The sequence below is a fragment of the Corvus moneduloides genome, chromosome 6, assembly GCF_009650955.1.
Source record: "Corvus moneduloides isolate bCorMon1 chromosome 6, bCorMon1.pri, whole genome shotgun sequence".
Taxonomy (NCBI): domain Eukaryota; kingdom Metazoa; phylum Chordata; class Aves; order Passeriformes; family Corvidae; genus Corvus; species Corvus moneduloides.
The window spans coordinates 4,435,041-4,449,887 of NC_045481.1; the positions used below are offsets into that span (position 1 = coordinate 4,435,041).

General features: G+C 45.3%; 1 long non-coding RNA gene across 1 annotated transcript; it reads left to right on the forward strand.

Annotated features, from left to right (window-relative positions):
- The first annotated feature begins 10 nt into the window (after positions 1-10).
- LOC116445699 lies at positions 11-13,491 on the forward strand. The gene is made up of 2 exons (XR_004240857.1): positions 11-150; positions 1,940-13,491. It is a non-coding gene; the product is annotated as an uncharacterized LOC116445699 (long non-coding RNA).
- The last annotated feature ends 1,356 nt before the right edge of the window (positions 13,492-14,847 follow it).

The window sequence follows — 14,847 nt, forward strand, 5'->3', positions numbered from 1 at the left end:
GAGGGGGAGGAGGAGCGCGGCCGCCGCAGCTCGCGGTGCCGGCGGGGCGCTCGCTCTGCCTCCGCCGCCTGGTGCAGGACGGGCTCCGCAGCGCGGCCCCCGCCCTCTGGGCATGGAAGGAAGGCAGCGAGCGGCTCCGCCGGGCCTCAGGTGAGGCGGGATGCGGGGCTGAGGGTCGGATCCTGCCCCCGGCACGCTCAGGGGTCTCCTCGCTCGGTTCAGTCGCGGTGTGTGTGTGTGTAAAGGAGCGTCGCTGTCACCCTGTGCGCCCCGAAACCCTCCGTGGGCTGCGGAGCTGAGCGGGGTTACCCCGGCGTGGGCAGCGCTTCCCCAGGCGCTGGGAGCTGCGGGTTGGGGTGGGACAGGAGGGTGTCCTGAACTGGTCCAGCAGGTTCAGGCCCTCAGATCTGACACCCCCCCCCCCCCCCAGGGGCTGCACACAGGTGTCAGAGGAAGGAAAGGGTCCTTTAATTCGAACTCCTGAGGGGACAAGGTTTCATCACTCCGTGCTGTCCATGTCATAGAATGGTTTAGGTTGGGAAGGACCTCAAAGCTCATCCAGTTCCGCTCCCTGCCATGGGCAGGGACACCTTCCACTGTCCCATGTTGCTCCAAGACCTATCGTACTTGGCCTGGAACACTTCCAGAGATGGGGCAGGCACAGCCTCTCCGGACAGCCTGTGCCACGGCCTCCCCACCTTCACAGAGAATTTCTTCCCAATATTCCATCTAGCCCTGCCCTCTGCCAGTTCCCCCACGTCCTGTCTAAGCCATTCCCCCTTGTCCTTTCTCTCCATCCCTTGTCCAAAGTTCCTGCCAAGCTCTCTCAGAGTCCCTTTAGGCCGTGGAAGGAGCTCTAAGCTCTTTCCAGAGGCTGCTCCTCTCCAGGCTGGGTGGACCCCGCTCTCCCAGCCTGTCCCCATGTCAGAGGAGCTCCAGCCCTCTGATCTGATGCCTTCATCACATCCCTCCAGAGGAGCCCCTGTCTCTCTCTGGGTCACTTGGAAACGCTGCCTCAGTGGTCGCAGCTCTGCTGTCCCACACTTTCTGAGAGTTCAGAGGAGGAAAAGAGATATCTGCCCTCAGCTACCCAGACAGGTTGTACACCTGCTTTAACATCTCTCCATACAATGTCCACAAAATCCTTGTCTGCATTTGAAAAAAAAAGAGGTGACAAATTCACCATTTGGCTTTGTCAGTCATTCCAGAAGCTGATTCTGTGTCTGGCAACAATTAGGCTTTGAATTACTTGACTTTTCGTGCTGCTGGTCTTTGCCGTGCTTCTCTGTTGTAGACTGAAAGGACCTTTAGCAACCAGCCTTTTTTCCTTTAAAATGTATTTCTGTCCAGTAATCAACTCACTTTTTTTTTTTTTTTTTTTTTTGGTGGCTCTCTCATACTTACCTTCACTTACTCCTTTTCTATCCAGCCACCTTCATTAACTAGTACATGGAGAACCCAGTCAAGACATTCCATATCCTTTGCTTCCTCCTCTGCTCACATGCATTTTTCTGCGTTCTGTACTTGGCTGAATAAGCTGATGGCACAAAACTGCCTTTTATGAGCACAAACAAATAATAGATGTATTAAAAATAGCCGTTGCTGTGGCTTTGCTCAGGGAGTCATTAGCTGGTTAGTGTTTGTACAGTGCTTTGAAGATCAAGGTTTTCTGGTGTGTGGATGCAGATATGAAAATGCACTTGCAATATTAAATACCTTTTTGATGTTGATTCGTTGTCTCTTGCCCTGCTGCTGGCTAATACTAAGGGCAGTTACAAATCAGTGATAAATCAACCACCAACCACCAAAATAACTCACGAATTCAAGGCACAGCTCATTTCAGTTTCCCCCATCCCCTTTTAAGCTAGCTATGAAACAAGACCAGTGACTTTTCATGTTTTTCAATGTATCGATTTTTTTTTTTGTATTTGTCCAACAGAAGCACGGACCCCTGCCTGGCGAATTTACACCAATTGACATCAGACATTTGCTTTTACTTCTAATCTGTGGAGTGCCATAAGCAGCCCTCACCCCTCCAGGATTTCCCAGACCGTGGGACAGAGCAGCTGAGAGCCAGACCAGGTATTAGTTGGCTTTGAGAGGTGCTGGGTCAGTAGGAGCTGGTGAGGCTCTAAGCTCTTCTGCAGGATTAAAATTCCCTGTCCTACTTAGGGAAACACAGTTGATGCAAAAATCACTTGTGTCGTGTGGAATCTCTGAACAAACCACAAGTCCCCCCCTTCCCAATTTCACCTCCAGTGGGAGTTGGTGTTATGAGAACATTACCAGCATTGATCTCAGCTTCAAAGTCAAATTTTGGGACTTAAAAGTGTTACTTTGAAGAGAAGGAAAGAAAAGGCTGGTTCATTTGAAGGTTAAACTGATGTACCCAGAAACAACTCTAAGCTTCAAGCTTTCCAAATACCTTAGTTCAGGCTTAATTTTTCATCTCCTCTCTTCCTCTTATCCCTGGGCTTTCAAGGACATGCTGTGCATGTTTAAACATCACTAGATGGTAATACAAGCAAAGCCATTCTTGAAATTGCTCCTGCCTGTGGTTCCCTTCCAACATCACTCTGTGCAATGGATGCACAGTGATACCTTCTGTCTCATTGAAAGCTTATAATGAATTGCAGCTCTGTATTGTTTCTGAATTCTTACTATGCTGATTATTTTTCTTTTCAGAAGGATCAAGCAAATTGCTTTCTCTGCAACTGGGCTTTTTGCAAGTTCAAGGTGTGCAGAGGAAACCTTGCTGAGCAAGATGTATTAACTACATTTATTATCAAGAAAAAGACACATGGTGAGGGGCACATGGAGACTTGTTTCCTCTCTTCAAGTTAACAGGTCCATCAAAGTCATTATCTGCATAAATATGCTGAAGTGATTTTGCAGAGAGATTTGTGTATTTACCATTCTGTGACTAAAATATGAGGCTTGATCCAGAAAGGAGCTTTAAAAGCATCAATTTAACCTGTAGCATATTGTACAGGGTGAATTTCCCCCAGACTTTACAAATGGGTGTCTTTCTCTAGGAGAAGAAAGAGCCTTAAACCATTACTGGCCACAGAATTTGGCCACAGTGTTTTTAAAAAAAACCCATACTTAACTCGAGGCCATATGTTTGCAAAAATAACTTCTCAAGTGAGAGAACAATGTAAATGTCTCCTGATCATCTTGCTGATTCTGCAGACAGTCCCAATGTCCTTTTTTGCTGCTCACAGCTTTCCCAGACAGCCTCAAATAGAAAGGAACAAGAGTCTGGGTGTACTTCACAGCTGCCTTTCGAATCCCACTGGATGGGGCTATCATGAAACCGTGAGTACCCTCACATGAGCAGAGCCTGAAGAGGCAGACCTTTCCTTATCTGCCTGGTTTCTGACCACATCACCTCTAGTTTGTTCTCTGTGAGGCAAGAGGCATCCTCTCCTCCTTTGCAGTTCCTTATTTGTGTGGAAAGATACCCTAAAGACCCAATGGTGACAGCTCAGAGCTCCCCGTGTTGGACAAACAGCCCAAAGGGTCATGGACAGCAGAGAATCAGGGAATGATTTGGGTTGGAAGAGACCTTAAAAATCGTCTCATTCCAACCTCCTGCCATGAACCTTCCACTATCCCAGGTTGCTCCAAGTCCCATTCAACCTGGCCTGGAACACTGCCAGGGATGGGGCAGCCACAGCTTCTGTGGGCACCCTGTGCCAGGGCCTCACCACCGTCACAGGGAAGAATTTGTCCCTAAAATCTAACCTAACCCTGCCCTCTGGCAGTGTGAAGCCATTCCCTGGCCCTCCATGCCCTTATCCAAAGTCCTTCTCCAGCTCTCTTAGAGCCCCTTTAGGTACTGAAAGCCTCGATAAGGTCACTGCAGAGTCTGAGGGCTTTAGGATTTAGGGAAAGAGGCAGGGTAAGAGTGGTGGCAAAAAATGCTTAGAGTTGAAGTGGTTGCCTGAGAGCCCTAAGCAGATCAGCCACAGGCTTTGAGGAACACAACCCAGTTCTCTTTCCCATGCCAATTCCATGCCCTCCTCCTTCTCTACTCCATCATCCTCCCTGTACCTCCCCGGTCCACCTGAGGTGAGAGAAAGGGGAAATTTTTCTCCATGAGCAGAGGTTGTTGCCAATCCTGTTGTCTCATCTGTTTGAGGAGGTTCTGCCCTGTGTTGTTATCAGGATTGAGAGATTAGAGGAAAAATGACAGGCAGCTTTGGTCTGTCATGCAGCTTACCTGTGAGCCTGTGAATGTGTGAAAAAGGGAAAAAAGGACTCACACAGAGAGGATTGTTTAATGCCAAGTGAGATTTTTAAGTGAAAAATTAATTACAAGTTGATCATTCCAAATTTGCTGTTTTCATCCTGCCAATACGCTGGTTTTTTAAACAAGAATGTGCCATTTTGGCTTGGATTATACCTTAGCAAGAACCTTTAAAAAGTCATGGCCAAGTGGACTTCTCTGCTGTCATTTGGAGAAAATTATTTTGTGTGTTCTGGGCCCAGTTCTCCTTTCAGACAAGTCATACTGGTGTAAAACCAGCATAAACACAAAGAAGCTGGACTCATAGATGGGGAAAAGAAAATCTGTAGTGTTTGAAGTTCCTTTAATTGTCCTCTGAAGTGGCACCATGAAAGTCACTGGAGCAAAGCCAGTTCTTGCTTTATCTGCCTCATGCACATCAGGAATGAAAGAGGGGCTCAAGGTCGAAAGGACTCGTGGACAATACGAAATTATTTAATGTAGAGATGCCTCAAGTTGGCAGCTCAGTTTTAAGAGCTTTCCCCCCCTCTGTTTCAGCACTGGGGAGATTCCAGCTTGGACCAAAATCTGAAATCCAGTTCCAACATATTTCAGAGCATCGCCAGATATTAAAAGGATTTGATTTGGCAATGAGCAAGGCAGCTTTTTTAATGCCAGTTGATTTCATTGATGGAGGCAGAACAAGAAACAATCAATTCTTTCCGAAACCATGACACAAAGATGGCATTAAGGATGGAGGAGAAAGCTGCCAGAGCAGTCTACGTGTTCCAAACCAATTTGTATGGATATATCCATGCTCTGATCCACTTGGGACACCAGGAATCAGGGGGCCAATTAACAATTGCCCCCATGGTGTATAAAAATGAAAGCCCCCGGCTCAGTACATTCATTCTAACTAAAGGCAGCAAGAAAGGAGCTTTCAGGGCACTCATCATTTTTGTTTGCAAATAGCAAGGGGATGTAGTTATTCCTCTGAGCCCACACTCAAACATTTCCTGGAAACATTTATTTAGCAGTAGCGCTGTCTCAATGTATTGATGCCTGTTTCAAAGGGAGGCAAACAGAGAAGAGACTCAGTTGAAATTGCAGCTGGTTGTTGCAGGTATTTGCTCCCTAAGGATCATCCAAGACTGCTCAGTCTCAATGACAAAATAAGAGTAGCAGTTACAGAACTCCATATAAATGCAAATAGCACATGGCCACTGTGTTCTGCATCACTTAGGACGAGCTGAGACCCATTCTTACAAAGTACTGACCATGTTTTTGCCTTCCCCTTTGGCAGCTAGAGATAAACAGCAATATCCATTGCTCTTCTTTTTCTACTCCCACCTCTTCAGCAGGGTGTGAGAATGAAAAACCACCACAACTAAATTCTTCTGCTCTTTTCAGGAGAGCTGTGGCCACGTGTACCAGCAGATCTTTCTTGGGAGTAGTGAGAATTCAGATTGACAAAGTCTGCTGGACTTTCAGATTCCAGTTTGACTGTAGTGGTAGGGATAGGAAAATTAAATCATTATCTCTAGAGGACACAAGGTACTTTTTGGAATAAATCTGTGTTGGTATTTCCAAGGAACTGCTTTCCTGCCCTTCCCATTCAAACTAGGAATTGATCCCTGGACAGTCTGTCACTCAGGAGGAACTGGAGTTCTACCCTGTGTGTCAGGACTCAGCTGTGATGAAATCCACACCAGTTTCTTGAGCAGCTGGTAAGATTTTGTGTATTTATCCCTGCCCCTGGATCTGGAGGCTGGAAGTGACCAGGCAGATGCACTGACGTGGAAGTGTCTGGATGGCTGGTGGTCAGGACAATACTGAGCTCATGATGTGGTGTCAGAAATCTCTTCTGAGACTGACTGTGATGGTTTTTCAATGGCGTTTGACATCAGCAGGACCCACAATGTAACACACACAACAAATCTGCACTATTGGGCACTTTTACGAGGCAGATTTCTTGCAAATGATAAAATCCTGGCTCTTTCGACACATCTGCACCTATGAAATTTCCCAGATGGTGTTTTGAGGAGATAAAGAGTTCATGGAAAGTAGCATTAAAAAACTCAAAAATCTCTACTACCTCCTGGTGGCAGAGATTTGCTGTCTTTGCACACAGGAAAGATGCTGATGGGCTGAGGCCTGATCATCACTGCAAAGGTTTTGGTGTCTTCAGATCCGTTCTGTGGTTCCTCAAAGCTCCCAGTGACACATTATCCTCAGCTTTTCCTTCCCACACTTCTCCCTGCCTACATCAGATCAATTCCTTTAGGCTGCTCCACACCTCTGGGCAGTTAAGCCAAGAGGGAAGATCTCTCCATCTGCCTCCTTCCTTCTGGCATATTTTGTGCTGTTGGAAAGTGATCTCTTCCACTCTCAAAACATGGAGATGGAAACAAGTGATGTGACTTGGCCCCAGCAATAAAATGAGTCCTGTCCCCTGCCCTTCACAGGTCCTTCAGATCAGTGTGCTGTAGAAGGATGGAGGTTCAGCTTCTGATGTCCAAGACTGAATCAGAGCACATCCAAAATTGCTCTGAAGTTTTGTGTGAATTAAGCCCTCAGTGTCACCACTAAGGGTGGTGTCACACACCACCTGTGTGACTTGCCTTGGGAAAAAACATCATCCTGGTGTTTCTGAAGGCTGGGGTGTCTCATCCTGAGTCACTTCCAGGATGCAGAAGAGCAGGCTGATTGCTGTATCCAACGCTGGATTTGCTGATTGTCTGTTCTGAGTTATCTAAATTGTACCTGGAGTGGGATAGGGCAGCACAACTCAACAGAGGCCGGGGGCAAGCACTCAGGTTGGTCTGTGTGTGTGCATATCTCCTTTCAAAACATGCTGGTCAGTCAGGAAGATAAATATGTGGAGAAAGAGAGGCTCCCAGGCTGGGAATGGTACCTTTATCTGTGCTCTGCTTTCCCTGTCAGCCTCAGGAGGATGGTGCATCACCCTTTGGAGCAGTGCAGCTGCCAGCTGAGCCTTTTTGCTCTCGGGAATGAGGTTTTTATGGCGTGAACTGTCTGTGGAGGTGAGGTTGATGTTTATCCTTTGCTTTCCATCTGCCGTGCTGGGCTAAGTCAAGCAGATCGCAGTCAGCCCTCCCTGCCCGGCCTCAGCCTGCTGGCTCTGTCATATTGCCAAGCAGCACTGACATCCCTGGCCCCCCTGCAGAAGGACCTCGTGAATTCAGATTGCCTGGATGTGCTCCAGTCGGCTTTGTCACGTTTTTGCACCTCTGCCATGTGACAGATCTGGCTGGAGCCCTGCACAGCCTCCTCTTTGGGCTCAGACCTCATGCCAGGTTTGCAGCCCAGCGCTCTGAACTGTCTTCTGCCTCACAAATGGACGTGTAGGACTTGTGGTCTGCTGCTGGTGCTCCATATGTAGCCCCTGCAGCAGCACTGCATCATTCCCAAAGTCCTTGCCAACGGAGCCCCGTCCCCTTCCCCCAAAGAACCCCAGAAACTTGACCCAGTGTCCTTATCCAGGTCTCATCACATACTGCAGCCCCACTGCCCAGAGTATTCACTCCTGAATCTCATATGCCTGCAGTCTGAGATGTCTCTTGAAAGGACGTTAAAAACAAAACTGGAAGAGTCTGACCAGTACCCTAAAAAAAAAAAAAAAGAAAAAGTATCATGAGCTTTTTGCTTAATCTTTGCTGCAAAGTATATTTGGAGACTTCATTCTTCTGCCTCTGCAGCTATTTCATAGCCACGGGAGAAAACCTCCATCAACTGACCCTTTCTCTAGAGGATCAGTGGGTGAAGTCTACGTTTTAGAATCTGGTTTCTCTCTGGAAACTCCTTGGATTAGACACGTAGGGAAAGAAATCTGGTGTCCCGCTCCCTCTGCTGGTACAACTTTTCAGCCATTACCTCGTACCAAAGGTGAAGCTCTTCCAGTGCTGTTTTCCAGCACCTGACCCGGCCCTGCTCTTTGGAGATCTGTCAGTGTGTCCAAGGAGAAAGCTTGGGAGGCACAACAGATCTCTTTTGAAAAGTTTTCTAATGAAATCCAGGTTGTTCCCAGAATATTTTATGGCTGTCTCTGAAATTTCTGTGTGAGCTCTTCTATTTGTACATTTATTTCTGTGTCTACAGAGACACCTGCTGCAACCCAAACTTTTCTACTGCTATTATTTCCTGCTTCTGTAAGCGTTTCAAAACTCACATTGATCTCCAGATCTCTTCCTTCAAGATCTCCCAGTCTGCTGCTTGGTTCTTTTCTGTGCTTCAGCCCTCAAAGGTAGGATCCCAGTGTAGATATCTCATTTCCTCCTTCTTACTGCTATTTTATTTAGAGAGCTTTCCAGACTGCCAACAGGCCCCAGGCAACCATTCCATCTGATATTCTTTTTTATAACAAAGCTCCTTATCTCATGTTTGCCAAATGCCACGCATCTCTTTAAAATTGAATGTGACTACAGGGCCAGGAGGAAAATGGCAATGTGGTTCTTCCTTTAGTGATCACACACATTACACCAAAGTCATTTAAATGGGGTCTTCAGTCTTCACAGTGATCAGAGTTTGGCTTGTGTTTCTAACAGGGCAGCACAGACCAACCTATTGTGCAGCCAGAATGAGCTGTCATGTTGAAATACTGATCCAGAAAACATCCAAACTGATTGCTATTCATCACATAAATTATGAAAGCTTTCATCAAGAACAGAGCCAGCTGTTAATGTTTTTAGCTAAATATATTACTTTTAAATTGTAACACTTCTTGCTGTTTTCCAACTTACCGTGAACAGTGTTTTTCAGTGTCTGGATGTGATTAATTTTCTGCTGCTCCCTCTTGCCATATGTGAGTCTTTATCTTTACAAAAAAACTCCAGAATTTTTCTTTACTCAGGAAGAAAAAATGCTCAATTCATACCCAACACTGCTGGCAGCATCATTTTTCAATGACAAAAATGGCACTTGGGGTGGCACTGAGATCTATGTGAAAGGGTACCACAAAGCATTGGTTTTGTAGAAGGGTTTTTTATTTTATTTTATATTTTTTTAATATGATACTTGGCAGAAGTCATGCTCTAGGGCAGGAAACCTTCTCCTGTGACAGCCAGGGCGGTGCTGGGTTTCTGTTTCAAGTGTAACATGGAACTGACACATTTGCTTGCATAATCTCTAAAAGAAATTAGTTTACTAAACTCAGGGCTGTGACTATTATACTGTTGAAATTTGGAGAAGTAATAACCATTTCCTATCACTTGGTGTGAAGAATAACTGGCTTTGCAGTCATTTTCAATTGTTTTTAATAAATTACCTCCCTGGGAGCTCTTCAGTTGTGGTATAAATCAGTTTCCATTTCAAGGAGATGTCATAAGTATCTAAAATTGTTGATACTCTCAATTTATTATATCAAGAGCAGCGACTGCTAAGGTTAAGGTTATAAGGCCAAGCACTAAAAGGTTCAGAAGCACCAGACTTCAGGTTGCCTGTCCCATCAGGACTGTGCTGGCTGGGTTTTTACCACCTGTGAAATGATTCCTGGTACCCACCCTGCTGTTATGAAGCAGCCCTGACAAGCCCCACCTTCCCTGTGCAGCTGCCCCACTTCCAAGAGCTGTGTTATTTATGTCAAAGTCATGTTATTTATGCCAGTTTAAAGGATGCCTCTTCCTCCTCATCCCCTTGTTCCCCCTTGTCTTGGGCACTGAGCCATCCCCTTCCTTCCTTCCACACACATCCCCTCTCACATCTCCAAGGCTTAAAAAGTAGCACAGCCTCAAAGCTGGCTTTTACTTATCCTCCCAAATCCAAGCCCACGTTCCATGAAATTACTGTACACTATTTTTCCTGCCAGTCTCTTGCCTCCTGGAGCTGCTGACACAGTGGGGACGAGACACCAAGTCATTATTTTTCCATGCTCTGTGTGAGAGCTGAGCCCCTGTTTCCCACAGAGCACCAAACCTCTGCACTGAACTGAACATGAATTATTCCCCGTGGGACTTTTCTGGGACACTCACCCCAAGAGAAACTGGGAATTTTGCAAACAAAGTCACTTTTCAGGCTTCACAACATGCCAGTAGCATGAAAAGCCCTCATTTTACACACAGGGAAGTAGGTGCAGAGACAAAGGTACCAATTTTCCAGATATTTAACTGTGGTTTACCACTTTCTGTGTTCAAGGCACAGCTCTCAGTGTCTTCAGGGGTAGCTTGGAGAGCTTGGAGAGCTCAAGACATCCCCAAATCAAGCCTAGTGGGTGTTTGAGTGGACCTCACAAAACAAATCACTGATAATCACTGACCTCAGGGGATAAGAAACTTGCTTATCCTTCCTCCTGTTTCGGTTGCCTTGCCGTGGGATGCTTGGCAATGGAACACTAACAAAGGCTTTGCTTTCTTGGGGCAAAAATCAATCTCCTTAACAGAACCTGAGAGACCAAAACCTCTAGGACAGCATCACTCAGTGAGATACAGGAGGGAAACCAGACCAAAATTATGTGGTGCAGCCAATGACACATCATGTCTGGGTTAAAAAAAAAAAGCAACCAAAAACAAACACGATACAAGCAACCACTTTGAAAAGTAGCCTCAAAATGCTACTTAAGAGATTACAAAAACATCAAAACAAACCCAGAGGAATCTGTAATACTCAGAATTATTATGGAAGCTGAGGGAACACTCGTGGCTTTCAAGCACTTGTAATTCCTTTTCAGTGTCAGCAGTAATCGATGCCAGTTGTGTACCAAAGGGCTGGGCTCTCCCTCCTCCTGTGCCATATCCACTCTGAACCCCTCCACCTTCCTCTGCTCCCTTCTGGATCTGCTTCTTGTCTTTCCAGGACAACAGCTGGTGTTCCTGTGCTTTTCCAACACTGAGCCAGAGAATCCAGCTTTTTGCTGACTTGATCACAAGTTGAGCTCATCACCTTGTACCTGAAAGGATTTATCTTCCTATAAGCCTTGTGCAAGTCAGTTCCAAGGAGAACTTGTCAGAAAGGGTGAGAAGAATTATCACACCTTCATTTAGCTGTTCCAAACGTCCTTGTTAAGTCTAAATTGAATCTTTGCATTCCTGCTGCAATTAATGGAGAAAGATAACCAGTTCCATAGGGTGCTTCATCCCATCCCCATCCAAATGCCTCAGACAGGTGGCAGGACATTTTTCCATGATTGCTAAGCTGCATCTAAAAGAACTTTTCTTCCCTGATTTTTCTGAATGTCTGTAGCATGTCTATAAATGAGGTCTTAAGTTCCTCACATTAAAATGCATATTGCAAAAGGAAATTTATTTTGCTGCTTTAAAACCTCCCAGTTGACCACTTGACAGTGGCACTTTGTCTCATTATGAGAAACAGTGTTGAACTGCTCCCTTAAACCTTCTCCACGCTCCTGCTGCTTTTACACGACTCCATCATATTCTCTCCCTTTTAATCTCTGTTCCAGGCTGAATGGTCTTATTTACTTCCCTTTTCCTCAAACAGAAATTGTTCCATATCTTTGGCCATCTCTGATGTCCTTCACTGTGTCTTTTTCAAGTTTGTTTTATCTGAGATGTCCTTTCTGAGCTGGGGGAGCAGCACTGCCCACAACCTAATGCAGACACATTGTGGATGTGCAGAAAAAGCCAAGTGAGGGTTTCTGATTTGTTATCTGCTCTTACTTATAACCCTCCCATGCTGTTCTCATTTTTGAGCACCTCTGGAAGTATTGCCACAGCTTTTAAGATTTCTTTTCTGGATTGTAGCAGCCAACTTAGAGCTTCTCTTCATGAATGCTTTGTAAGAATATATTCCTCTGTATATACTACCTTTGAATGTCATCTTGCATTTGACCATTTCATTAGTATCTAAAGATCCTTTACTTACCATTTTCTCTGCATTTTTAACCACCCTGAGGAGAAGGATCCGTGATGACACCCTTAATAGATGCCTGTCATTCAGCATCATGTCCTAACTGGTACTTCAAGGAAGATTAAACAAAAAAAAAATTCAAAAGTCTTAGAAAGCATCACAATAATTTCCATGACTTGTGACTCGTGGGAAATGTCTGGCTGCCAGTGTGACTTTAGGCCAAGTTTCAACTCCTCTTGCCTCAGGCTTCCTCAGCTGTGAAACAAAAGGTGCATTTACAGTGCATGGCAGAGGCCACAGAACTTTGTCCAGCTGTTTCCAGGTTCAGCCTCACAGGCTGCCAGAACTCGTGCATGTCCTCAGGATGATCTCCTGTCTCCGTGAGATTTCTCCCCATGGAGGATACCAAAGTGACTTGCCCAAAGGGACACTTACTATCACCAGGGAAAAATAAAAAAACAGCCTTGTATTCTCGTACTGAATCCGAAGCAGAGCACTATACCAGGGACTAAGAAGAAATTAACTCTCTCCCAGCCAAAATCAGGACAGAAACCTAAGTTTATAGGCTCCCTTAAAAGTTTATTCTCCTTTGTAAGCACCTTGTAGGTCTGCAGAGGATGATTTATATCCATGATGGGTTTTCATTTCAGATCTAATTACCCACTCCAGCAGCCTGGGCAGCAAAGGGTGAGGTTACATGAACAAGGGTAGTCAAGGAAGGATAAACCACTGGATCTTCAGGCCAGATCCAGCAAGGATCCTTGTCAAAAGTCCATCTTCAGCTCTCTCATAGCCCCTTTAGGTACTGAAAGGCTGTTTTTCCTTGCTTCCCTGGCTATTTCCCTAATATTTCCAAGCTACACTGCACAGTTTGGCAAAACCAGTCCTTCTAAGCCTTTGTCTCAAGATTCACTTGCACTAAGGGAGATTTGGGAGCAATTAGAGTGGCTTTTACAAACCAGTCATTTTTCTATTTGCAGTTCAGTTGCTGATAGTAAATATGACAAAGGGGCACTAAACCTTTAAGTAGCTCAAAGTATTGCTGTGCTCAGAGCAAGGCAAACTGAAAGAGAAGCCAGAGGAATACTTATGCAGACCACGTTTATCAGGAACATTTAAGGAGTCTGCATTTATAAAGAAAAATTCTTACAGTCAGTTATTAGCCAATAAGTGGAGCAGTTCATTGGGAAAGACACAGAAATACACAGCAGGCTACTGGAGCTCTTAGGGAAAATACAATTAACTTGGTGACAAAATTAAATATAGTAGATCTATAATAAGTGTGAGCAGCTTATAGTAAACCCAAAGGGAGTATTAAGAATTCAACCCATCAATCATCACAGCATGTAACCACCCCTGGACAACATTTCTAAGAACCTGTTTGCAATTTTATGTCTGTTCCAGTTACTATATGAATAAAGCTGATCCTTGATTGATTTTTACTGCTATGACTCCTTGAATTTCAGTTCTTCACACTAGTGATTTAATTTCACATTTGGGTATTCTTGGTCTTTGCACACATATGAACTGCTGCAGTGTTGTTGCAAACCCTTTGAGCTATTTCCACCTCTGCCAAATGAACTTTGACAAGGTTTTCACAAAAATGTGACCCGCTTCCTCTATCTGAAAAATCTGGATAATGGTATGACTTTTAATTATAAACAACTGGAGACCTAAGGCTGCATAATGGAAATGTGTTGGTAGTGCTGCAGCCACCTCTCCTTTCGCCTCACCTAAATTAATCATGAGTAATGCCACAAACTTGGTGAAGTTTTTATGGTAAAATCCCAGCAGGAGAGAAGATGCATCTCCAATCATTTTAAAGAAAGAAGATATCCATAAGATTGCATCTTACAGAAATCAATCCTGTGCAAAAAAATTGCTGCCTGCTCTGTCTTGCCATGATAATCCAGTTTGGGCTCCTCAGTGATGATTTGAAATTGCAACACGTTCACTCAGCAGCTTGTCATTCTCCATGGATTCCCTTTGCCATCCCAGGACAGAGAAACTCACCTTGTGTAGGCCCTGTAAGGAGGCCCCACACCTTCAACCATGAAAATGCAGTTCCCTGCTTTATCTGCCCTCATAACCATGGATCAGTTTGTTTCTCTCACCCTGGATGAAGCTCAGCACTGACAGAGTTCTGATACCCGAGTCCTCTGCTGCTCCTGACAGCCCAACGCCTCACAGTCCCAGCTGAACTGAGTTTTTCCATATGTTCCCCTGGAAAAGATAATGCTCTGTTCCTTCTGTTCAAGGCCACTTTATCCCAGGGAGTCAGAAGTGTCTGTAAGTGGAAATCCCAAATTCCAAAAGACACTGAGGCTCTGTCACCATTGCTAAGTTCACCTTGTACTTCCAGAGCCCGCCAGGGATATGCAGCCCCAGCGTGTGCTGGTTCCTTTGCCCTGAAGAAATGTGGAGAAACTACAGTTCCTAGGAATTCATACAAGGGTGAGGAGATCTGTTACAACCCTGGAAAACTGCAGAAGCACTTGAGAGGTCAAGCATTGGCCAAGGCCAGCACTGCCTTCTTTGTCCCTGGCAGCTTCCCAGCTCCTCCTCGCTCTGCCCAGGGTCTGGAAGGGGTCTGATACTGCCCAGGGTCTGATGAGAGTGGTCTTGGAGAGAAGGTTTGGGCTTCTTTCCATATCCATCTCTACTCATGAATCAGGGAAAGTGCTACAGCGAAATTCCCACAGTTGGGAGCATTTTAAACTATAATCTCCAGGCAAGGCAATTCCAGAGAGGAGCTGGAATTAGTCACTCAGCAGGCTGGGTAACCTGTGAGAGCTGTG